This window comes from Topomyia yanbarensis, chromosome 2, assembly GCF_030247195.1.
Source record: "Topomyia yanbarensis strain Yona2022 chromosome 2, ASM3024719v1, whole genome shotgun sequence".
In the NCBI taxonomy this organism is placed as follows: domain Eukaryota; kingdom Metazoa; phylum Arthropoda; class Insecta; order Diptera; family Culicidae; genus Topomyia; species Topomyia yanbarensis.
In genome coordinates this window covers 360,688,357-360,700,769 of record NC_080671.1, presented here as the reverse complement: position 1 = coordinate 360,700,769, position 12,413 = coordinate 360,688,357, and positions in this window count along the sequence as shown.

Genomic DNA, 12,413 nt, shown 5'->3' with positions numbered 1-12,413 from the left:
GCGAATCTGTATAGACATTGTCGTTCGTGAAGCCAGGGTTGTAGTTAGTTGCCGAAAACAACAACCACATTTATGATCACATAACTATTTGGCGGTGTTAAGTCAGACCGGACTAAGTGACAAAATATTGATTTCAAGAAAAACGGGTTTAAAGTTGGAATCGCAGCATCCTCTACGTTATAATTGGAAATTATTTTTTGCAATTGTTATTTATGGTTACATATTTCAAATCTGGCAAAAGTTGAATGTAGCTGAAGAAATGCTTTATCCAGTGTTGTCACATTTTTTTATGTTTTTGTGACTTAGTTCGGTCTGACTGACCATTTGTCTACATAAACTCAGTTAATTTTTTTTGAACGGGTTTCCTTTTGACATCGTTAATACGATCAATACCTATCAATAATACCAACATAGGTAACCGACAGTAATCCCGCTTGCTTTGTCTTAGAATTGTCACAAGTATCTATAAACTGTAATATTCTTGAGTATGGAGCAGTGGTGATTAGGGCATAGAAATATGCATCTCGGATGCTGCGTTCCATTGTGACGATAGTTTGGGTGGATTGCACACTGACTTCATCATGTTTCACTGCTGATTATCTAATAAGAGTTGGTTGGGAAACGGTTACCAGCAGTCCATACTAATCCGACCCATATTGAAACATCAACAGCATGAAGTACTGGCCGCCCACAACTCCATCGCGCGCTAGATGGATAATGGATGGGATGAATGGGAAGTGTCGATTGTATTGTATAATGGGGCTTTAACCTCGATGGGTTATTCGCCCTAGAGGTGTTGATGTTTCACTTAGTTCTTCCTTCCGTCCGTCAGAATCTTCCATAGGTATCGCGGAGATGGAAATATAGAAGGATTAAGGTCTATAATTTGCTCTAAGCAAGCGATGCGACTTGTAAAGTATAGTTTGTTATATATTTGTTTAGTTTGTCTTCGAGTACTCGAGTCACACGAAACAGAAATCGTGTTTATTTTTAAATTCTGGGCAGTCGGCTACCGAGAGTAGCTTAAGTTTTTTAAAGTAATTATGAGCTCCAAACAGCCAGCCGTGCCTGTAATGCCTGAAACAGCTAATATTACCTATATAATTGGCCGGATCACTATTTATTGCAACAACATTAATACGCATCGGTTCATTAAGTCGAATGCTATCAGCCGAGCCCGAAAGAGTCAAGAAGAGTAGTTGAAACAGATTAGTTGGACATTGGTCCAACTAGCGGAGGTCCAACTAAAAAGCGGTCCAGTTAAAAAATGTCCCACCAGCGAATCACGACTGTTATTAATATTATGCAATAATAATGTTAAGCAATTGTCAATAATAGTACTGTGCCGAAAAGGTTCAAACTTCTGCCGGTGAGGTACAGATCATATAGCTCACACACAGGTCCGAGGAGAAGGGGGGGGGGGTTAACTGTCAAGGAGGGACCCGCATGATAACAAAACCAAAAATAGATGTGCGTGAAAGTTGAAGGAAAATTTAAAAACCTCATACGAAAAAAACAGCAATTGTTATATATTGAAAAAAAATTAATAGTAGAAACGAATTAAAAAAATCCTGAAGTTTGATTTAATGTTGTGAACTTTTAACTTTATGCTCATTGCGGAGACTTGGCATCCTCAAAGGAATTTTCCAGGATAATTGGACGCAGCGTCAAAAAAACCGATTACCTTACTTAATAGTAAGGTTGAACCATCCTGGTAGGGTCATTAGAACAGGATTAATTTCTTACGGGCTTATCTTTTGTCTTCTGCCGATGAGAGTCGAGCTTAAGCAGCATAATACAAATCACTCGAGTTCACCAGCATGTCTCATTGTATAGACAGACTTGTCCATCTTTACCGTGAGAACCAACAAGTTTATTTTTTGCATTTACAAGTATTTTTTGCATTTTCCCAATCAATTGGATGGCGATATAAGACACGTAAAGAAGCTGTCATTCGAATCTCCATAAGAAAATTTTTTGAGTGGTAGAGGAATTCCACGATGATCCGCCCGAAAATCTTTAAAATCGTTACCGATCTTAGATTCCAATGAAACTTTACAAATTTCACCGGCATGGAAGACTAACCATTTTCCATAGTCAATAAGATTACTTTGACACAAGAGCTATTTTTTAAAGGATGTAGACGTTTCTACGGGCACATATTTCATTTTTTTGTTCGATTACTGTATTTTAAACAGCAAAACTATCTGAGAACGCGATACAAGGAATGAATAGTTCTGTACGATAAAATATACACCGAAAAAAATGTTGTTTCATTTTTCACAAAAACAAAAATTTATGTTAAAAATTTAAATTGCAAAAAACCCTTTTTCTATTTTTTTTTTATTTTGTCAACAAAAACCTAAAGAGAAAAGAAATATCTTGAATGTGATGGCATGATAGAGAACTTATCGCTAAAAAAGTTTTTCTAACAATAACTTTATACATGTTTTTAAATTTCATACTAATTGACGCACAAAACTGTAGTTTTATTACGGAATATATTTCTAAGTATCATTTCAAATCAAAAATTCATTTACCAAAAATCTTCTATAATGTGATAGTTGTCATAATATTCGGAATTTTGCTCCAACGAAAACAATTAATTGGTGTAAATATGCCGTTTTTAACAGTTCATAAAATGTCAACAATCTAATGTTAATTATTTTAAAGATGCAAAAGAAACTTTTTCAGTATATTTAGGTCAAGGCCTTTCAATAAAAAAAGATTCCTAACAACAACTAATGACTTTTTTTGTAATTCATACTATTTGCAGTCAAAAATACAATTTTATTCTTGAATATGATTCTAAACGCCATTTTAAATAAAAATGCTCTTAACAAAAATTTTATGAAATTTAGTAATTCTCGAGATATTTTAAATTTTGTTTTAATAATACAACTATTTTGTTTTACTACGATCTTTTCATAAGTTATTCGCGTTTCTCCATCAACAACAATAGGTTTTTCAAAAGGCCCATCTAACTCTCATTGCGTCTAGCGCAAGGTTTCAACCCACGCTACCCTGTGAACTACACACTACACAAAGCATTCTAAAGCCGACTAATGGTAGTACGGTCCACGCTCAAAAAAGATATAAATCATCGCGAATTGAGCTCCGCAAACACTTGTTCGGCATTATGTAGGTGTATGTTTGGGGAAAAACAGCCTATTCCAAGCTTTGCTATAAAATTGCACGTGTTTAGTTTTCCAACGAATAGATGATAGACGAGAACGGGTACAAAGACAATCTCTTCGAATGCTGTCAGCAGAGATTTGATAATTTATAAATTTGACACATGTGCATTTCAGTCGCAGATTCGTTATCACCAAACACGCTCGTGTCGCATTTCAAAGCTGTCAATGTTGTCAAAGATGCCGGCCGACAGAAAACTTTATAGAGATAACATTTTTCAATGTACGAAAAATTTGCTATCAATGAACAAGCATATTTCGCGCAAAACTTCAAAGTACACGTAATCTAAATGTATGAACAGTGATTAAAAATCCAAAAAAAAATTGGAATCCAACAAATGATGTAATACATAGTGATAAGGTTTTATTAATTGCGAATTGTATCCATATTTCAACTTAAAAAGTAGTTGTTTATTTTCTTTCACTACTTGATGTCTGAAACAATAATATATGTATTGAAAATAATAATCAGGCGCTATTGACTTAGCACTGGCGGACGTAGTACTGGACCCAGACGTCTATTCATAAGCGGTTTGCCTCAAGGCTAGTGATTAAGGGGTCTGCTTTAGGAACTACTTCCTATTATTTTTAACACAATTTTGACTTGAACGTGCTACAAAAATATTTAAAACAGGTTTTACGGTAATATTATTCTTTTCTCATTTTTTCACCTTGACTACCCAAGTAACAATTTTAGTTATATTCAAGTTTTATAACATTTAATAAAACTACTATTTAAAACCTTCCATGCCTACCTAATGATTTTATATCTTTCGTACAGGGAGCTATAAACCCATGTTATGACTAGTTGGCCCAGTTTTATTGTATTCAGTAGATCCTGATATGCGAACTACTATACTGCCTATGATCACAAAACAGTCCCATAAAGATAGGAAATCCCATAGAAAACGGGACCAATATGCGATTATGGGTAGTATAGAAGTAATAGATTTATTATAGAGTTGTTCTACTCTTTAAGTGTAATACTAAGCCTACTGCATAAAACCTTCTTCTGACCTAGCAGTTTGAGAACCAATGGTAATAAATGAGCATTATAAAACCATCATAAAACTACCCAAAAAACATTAGGAGCTGAACTATAAGACTACGTGTTGATTTAAAGCAGATTAAAGGTTATGTAAGCTGAATAAAACTTTCGCTGAACTATTTAAACATTAACAGTTTATTCAGCCTATTTAAAATCCAGTATTCGCCAGTTCCAACTAGGCTGAACTATACTGCTAATAAATGTAATAGCGACAATATTAAAGCTTTTATTCAACCATCTTAATTAGACTGAATTGCGAGTTGAATAAACGATGCTGTTACCAATAGTATTACTTTTAATCATTAAGCTGCACTACATGTCTTCAAAAGGTTGTTTCTACCTTTACACCACCTTTGACTTTTAGCTGAATTATGTGTTTAACAAAGGTAATTGTAACTACTACCAAAATTGGCGCGATTAGCAAATCATGAGGAATGACAACCGACCTGGGTTCGAGTCCCAATACACACACAATATTTTTTTTTACTATTAAGTGAAGGATTTTTTTTTATTATTTCGGTATATTCCAATTGAGATGTTTTGCATATATTACAGTTAAGGAGCAATAGATCAATAAATGAATAAAGAAATAAAGAAAGTTTATTTAGTTTTTTTATATCTACTGAGTTCTCACCACGGAAAATACACGATTTACAGTTTTTCAATGTACAAGCTTACCAAATCACACGCGCCCTCGTTTATGTAAATTTACCTTTTAATTCGAAACGGCCTGTTTACTTGTGAAACATGAATATTCTCATATTGAACACAAGAGAAACTTTTTGTTCCAACGTCGCTATAAATTTTTGACACCAGCATTGTTACCATGATTTTTTTCTATCCATCGACTTGCAAACAAAGGTACAATGAAATGATTATTCACGCTGGCGAACTTAGTTGATATAAATAAATAAACTATTGAATTCGAACAGCGACTTCCGCTTACCAAAAAAAAATCACAATGGAAAGAACATCATTTGGCAGGGAGTGGTAATTGAGATTGCCACCTTAGAATTATAAATGACTTCAATCCATCATTCAGTTACCACCACTTTCATATAATACCCATTTTTACTTATCTAAATGTTTTGTGACAACCATAAATCCTCACCTTGGAAACAAAAACGACTATAATCAACATTTTTGAAATAAATAAATTATCTAATTTAAAATTCCCGAATGTTCTAAAAATTATTAATTAAAAAAAAAATTGAAATAAAAAAATTATCGTAGGTTGGGATTCGAACCCAAGCCAACTAGGTTCACTCAAATCTATAGAAGGCTACTGTAGCCTTTGTACAGACTCTATTCAGCAGCCTAGACTTGTCGGTACATCGGTGAAATCTTAAGCATTCGATGTATGCAAGATTGGTTCAGACAGTAAGGTAAGTGCTTAGTATTCAACAGGTTGCTGGTTCGGATCCCAGGTACGTGATATGATATCCAACAAGGTAATACAATTTTTCTCTAACTGTAACGTAACACTAATAAAAGAATATGGCTTCCAAAGAGATTGATGGCGTGTGTAACTTGAAATAAATGTCTTTTTTAACAATTTTCCTATGATAATTCTCTCCGTTGAATAGCGGTAACGAAAAGGTTTATTGATAAAGCTGAACTGTGGTTTTCTTCAGGCTGTATACGTGCTGAAGAATTGTTCTTTCATGTGTCTTAATCAGACAAGCTGAATAAATTCTCCAAATCCCGGATGTTTAAGGGTGGAATAAACGATATATGATTACACGTATACTTCCAATGTTCAGCTAGAGCTGAATAAAGCAACTGTTAAAACGTTTATGAAACCACGAAATGTTTGTTGGGTATGTAAAACAGTCCTGAAAAAGTTTATAAAACCTCTTATGCTTTCCATGTTATGGCTTTCAGTTTAAACTTCGATTTTCTCCACTGATTAGATGCGTCCAAAAAAATTTTATCGAGGTTTTATTACTTAATACCGCAGGGTTCCAATCATCGAAGGAAATGACAGACTGTTAGGTATATAATTTTTCTCAGAATATTGAATATAAAAGAACTTTATTGTTGTTTAAAAACCTTCCGTGCTTATTCGGAAGCATGCCGTTAAATATTTATGGTGAAATATAATGAAAAAATAAAGCAAAATGAATGCGTCTCATGAAATCTGCTAAAATTCAATTTTATGTCATATTTTTCAGCAAAAATTAAAAGAACCTCTCAACCAAATCTTTATAAAAGTGTTTCAAGTTTCGTTACAAGAGCAACTGCTTTCGAAGAAATATCTTGAAACGTTTAATTAAACCACCCAAACAAACCCGAAAGCACATATTTGAGAAATGTTACTTCGTGATTTGGTATTTTTGCTTGACGGCGACATTTTGTTTCATCAAAACTTGATACACTTGAATAATCCTTCCATATGACACACTCCTAAGATGGTCATAACTGAGGAAATCATATATTTATCATAGCACTTCTGCATCTATGTTAAGAGTAGCAAGGTTTATGTTGGGATTAATCACTGCTTTCTGGTTTTAACTCAAAATGGTCTTTGGCCAAGATGGTAAATGAATGGTGGAAGTTTTTTCTATGTAACGGTGCTGTTCTCAAATTTGAGCAGCGAAATAGAAAACAAGACGGAAAACAAATCATATATTTTATTTTTAAAAGGATATTATGATATATCTAGAGCGTTTTTTCATTACATCATATCTAACAGAAACGTCAAACGGAGAAAATCGCGTGCAAAAATTTCCTTGCAACTTTCAAATTTATTTAACAATTAAAGCACACAGAAGGCTATTAATTCTACTATCACCTCTGCATTTACTCATTGCAGAATCGTATAAGCATATTACATGTTTTTCGCGAAGATAATAGGGAGATAATTGATAACTATTATTTTATTACAGTTTGCCGATCACTTTTGCTATTATGCTCTTTTACATATGTAGTCTTGGCAACACCGTTTGTAGATGGTACATTTTACTGTGACGTTTAGACAGACGGGCTTGTAGTTGTGATATACTTCATGTGCTGTATTGCAACCGAGAGTGTAGATATGAGGTTTGGCATTGGAAAAACATGCTAACTACAGTCGACTTGGAGAAACATCACAACGCAAAACATCACATCTACAAAATCTTAGCACAGCTTTGATATACTATATGTGACATTTTGACTTAAGTTGAAATTAACATACAAAGTGTTATCATTTTTCTCTAATATTTGTGGACGATAAAGAGTCAATGCTTAGCTTTTATTTGGCATAATAAACTCAGTTTGTTTACATTTGTTAGATATTACGTTTTGAATAAACGGTATAGATATGTGATATGTACTGGTCAGGCCCCTGTTAGGCAGCCATTTGGTCCTAGCCAACATCTGCCTTTGTTGAAATCAAAACAACCCAATGCTATTGCACGGGCGACATGGGCCTAGAGTCGGCTAGGCCCACATATGTTGACTACTGTCAAAGTCTGTATATCTCAATAGCGGATGACAGGAGTGACACCCTCCTGGTTCTGGTTATCATACAATGGATATACATTACAAGAACATTTGATACTTGCGACAAAAACATCCATTTAAAATTGCTGGCTAAATAATGCGATGTACTACTGAAATATTATTAGTTAACTATTTGTTGGTTATAGCACAGATAACAGACGTTTAGGCTCGATTCTAAACGTGTGTAAATACTAGAGCACTCTAGTTAGAGAGCGGCCAAGACGCGTTTGACGTATCCAAACGAGCAGAAATCTGACGTATTTCTATTGTGAATACGTCAAATTTCATGTTCGTTTGGATACGTCATGGCCTCTTGGCCACACTATAACTAGAGTGCCCTAGTAAATACCCGCTACTGAAATTCCGAATAAATCAGATGTCTGAAACACGTTCGGCAAACGTTTGTAGGTGGCGCAGTGAACGATGCAATGCAGTTGGAATGTAGCTGTCAAACACGTGTAGCAAACAGTTGCGTAGATGGCAATAGTGCAATGCGGATTTCCAACGCTTATCAATTTGAAAGTTTACACAGATTTTTGAAGAAATTTTGTTCTAACCCAAATGTCTGTTATCTGTGCTTATAGCCAAAGTCAGAAAATGTCTACTCCTAGATAATGTCAAAACACGATGAATTTGACATGGCCAAACTAACAAAGTATCTTCTTCTGGGATTTCGTTTGGGAAGCTTTTGAACTTGGTTGGCTCCTTGCGAATGAAATCGACAAACCAACACTTTGCAATTTCAAAAAGGATTCCCAGTGTCAATTGTAGCAGGTACTTGATATACCGTCTTCTACTCTGAGTAATTGTTTCCAAGTGGTTTTATAACAGAATTCAAATAACTTGCACGTTGGAATTAAACTATGATAAAACTCTCTAATTACTAAAATACTAGTTTTATATTGGTTTTATTCCAGCTTTAAAAGAGTATTCAGAACCGTTCCAGAACCATTCTTAAAACTAATACCCTAAAGTTTTATCGTGGAAGTCATAGACGAATTTTGCGCCAACTCAGATTTTAATGAAAGTTTCTGTGCATGTGAACTTTGTCACAAAAAGCCACTTTGTTTTCCCAAAAATGATCTAGACCGTCTTTTGAAAAGGGTCAAACTTTTTTACCATTTTTTTTTTAAATGGCTATAGGCTAAAAATGACAAATCCTGCAAAAAAAATTGTGGGAGTGATTTTCACAAAATTAGTCAAATTTTTGAATAAAAATATTGAAAAAATTCTGCATCGACTCTCACACTGAAAATTTAAAATTGATTTACAGAAAAACCCCATCTTTGATTTGGATGAAATTTTGTTCCAAGATAGGTAATTATGTTCCCTACCTACTGTCAAAAATTCAAGTAGGGGCACTTTCAAGGAAAAAAAGTTATTTGAAAAAACTTTTCCTTGTCCAAACTGATTTTTTTTAGTGTATTTTTATCGAAAACTAAACTAATGAAAGTCATTATCATCTCAGAATCCAATTTCCCAACTGCTAGTTGTCTGATACATGCAAAAAGTATCAGTAATGGATTTTGGTATAGTATCAATGTTTAATATCGCGATAACCGCCACCACAATCGCGAACCCACGACCCCAATACGCCGGAAATGGACATTCTACGTATAATTATTGTACATGACCCGAGGTTTCACCCGAATGAAGTCATGACCCTCGTCCATTCTCTTAGACCAAGGTTTGTTGATATTGATTTGGTATTCCTAAGCTTCCATCGCTCCACGAAATTTGCCAGGTTTCGAGCGTCCTCTGAAGAGAAATAATTAAAAACTCGTTGAAGCTACGCGATCTTTCATAAATATCACCGTCTAATGCCTAAATGTCCACCATCTCATTATCATTCTAATCCAAGTGCCCGCCTTCTCATTACCCGGAATGGAGCACTGAGAAAGAACTCAAACTAAGGTAATCTGCTATGATTTTTCAGTACTCAAAAACTCCTATGTTTTCTTCAGGAAATACAAAGAGTGCTTTACATGCTTCATCAAACGGAGACCCTCCTGTAACTATAACGATATGGACATGGTCGTTGATAGGTAAATATAAAACCATCAGTTTTGTTGGGAGAATGTTGGTAGCACTGTATCTTTTATGATAGCGCTCACCACAACTGTCATAATAATTAGCATAAAAGCGATGCATAGCTGTCATCATATGACGAACGTTTCTTGTATTCCAATTACAGGATGAATCGAACACACAACGTAGGCCCTAGCCCCCAGACGAAACATTGATTCTCTGATGATCCGTCCGTTAATCCGTCGATGGACCGGTGCCAATAATCGCGTTTTTCAGTTTTCATCAAGTTTTTCGTTTGCATTTGTAGCGTCGCGTATATTGGGAAAAATTCGGGCGATCCGACATTCAAAAGTCCCTTTCGCGTACAATTCTAAGCACTCTGCCCACCACGAAGTAGAAGAGTGTACACGGTTGTTCGCGTCGGGTACTCGTTTTGTCTGACCTTTAATCGTGCATTGGGTAAAACCCGGGGGGAAATGTAGGGACTTAAATATAGGGACACTTGGGGTGTTTGATGTCCATTTTGAAATTCCTGTTAGTTTCCAAGATTACCGAGACCAGCAACTACTTACTTCGGATTTGTAACAGCAGTCTTCGAGGGACACTCTCAGGCCTTTACGAGGAAGTTTAGGAGAGAAAACTGATTTTCTTTTTCGGAGATTTATAGGCATATTAGAAGATGTTCCCAAATGGGATGGTCAGACTCTCGCTCTTTAGTTTTCAAGGAAACATAGAAATTAGTCGTTGTGGGTGGCGTAGCGCTCTTTTCCATTTCTTATCAGAGCGTTCCTTAAAATAATGTTTTCTTTGTCCCTAACTAATTTATATGCGGGATATGTCGAAAGATCATGCGGAGTCTCTCCACAGCAGGTAAACTTTTCATGATTCTCTTCACATTTTTCACAGCACGCCTTGTTTATACAATACGTCGCTTTAGGCCGAATTGTTTGCAACGACGGCAGTCATGCCTCGCGGCACAAAAAGGCGAACGGGTAGACCCGTTCAAAAGATCAAAGTTTGGAAGAGCATATTCGGCAAGGAGCACCTTGATTTTTTCTGAACGCAATTGCTTGCGAACCAGAATTTTAACTGGCCGAAACAAAAGGTTCTTGAAGGAGCGAACCCCATACTTCGCAATTAAGGCCCTTGTTGGAGACTACACCATCAAACTCTACTTCCCGGGCGGGTACATAGACAAGATACTTCATCGTACACGGTGAAGTGGTATTTAGTTAAATCTCGGCTTATTTTTATCCGCATTCAAGTTTGTTATGAATATATAACAAATTTGTTACTGATACTTTTTGCATGTATCAGGCAATTAGCAGTTGGGAAATCGAATTCTGAGATAATTATGACTTTCATTGGTTTAGTTTTCGATAAAAATACAAGCAAAAAAAATCAGTTTGGACAAGGAAAAGTTTTTTTCAATATTTTTATTAAAAAAATTGACTAATTTTGTGAAAATCACTCCTATAACATTTTTGTAGGATTTGTCATTTTTAGACTATAGCCATTTGAAAAAATGGTAAAAAAGCTAGACCCTTTTCAAAGGAGAGTCAAGATCATTTTTGGAAAAACATTGTATGCAAAGTGGCTTTTAGTAACAAATTTCACACGTACAGAAAGTTTCATTAAAATCTGAAAGGGTGCTGCCAACTCTGAATACGATTTAGCGCGTTTTGGTGACTTTGAAGAGGAATTTTTCGTCAATAGTATTAGTAAAAGTAAAGAAATGGAAAGATTAAAAATGTAGCACATAATTGCAAAAATTATTAACATTATCTAAAAAAATTCAAAAATCCCATTGTTCAATTGTACAAAAAACAAAATAAAGGGAAAACTTTATATTGAAAGTGTGTATAGAAAAACTAAAAATCGCAAAATCAACCACATAAACAAATTAAAGTCAATTGTCAAAAAAATGTATAATCGAAAACAAAAACCAAAACAAAACCTGTAAGAATCGATAAAAGAAAACAGGAAACTAGACAATCAAATTGCAAAGATAAAAGAAGTCGAACATTGTTGAACAAATGGTGAAAATTATAAAAAAATCGGCAGATGTCATAAAACTTAAAAGCTCGAAAATAATAAAATATATTCAACATTAAAAACAAGAAATATTTAAAGCAATAGAAAAAAATGAATAAAGCGTTAAGAATGCATAAAAGTAGAGGAATTGATATAAAAGACAAAAATAAAATAAACATGAAGAAATTAAAAAAATGAATTAAACAAAAACGGGCAAAATGGAAAACAAAAAATAGTATGAAACTAAAATGGTATATCATAGAAACACACAAAATTGAAAAAATAAATTAGATTATTTAAGGAATGGAAAACAGCATTAGAAATGAAACTTGACAGAAATTCAAACAACAGCCTAAATGTAAAACGAAGAAAAAATGCGCATAATGGCAAAAAAATAAATCTAACTTTTCTAGAAAAATAAATAAAATGAAAAAACAAACCTATTGGAAAATGGCCAACAGAAAAAGCACTTTCAAAATAGGTTATATGGAAAAATGAAGAACAACAAAAATGAACAAAATGAAATATTAAGGAACATGTGTAAAAAATTAAAAAAATATATAATAAATTTGCAATGAGAAAAAATAAAACTACGGAAAACGGAAAGCAAAAAACTATAAAAT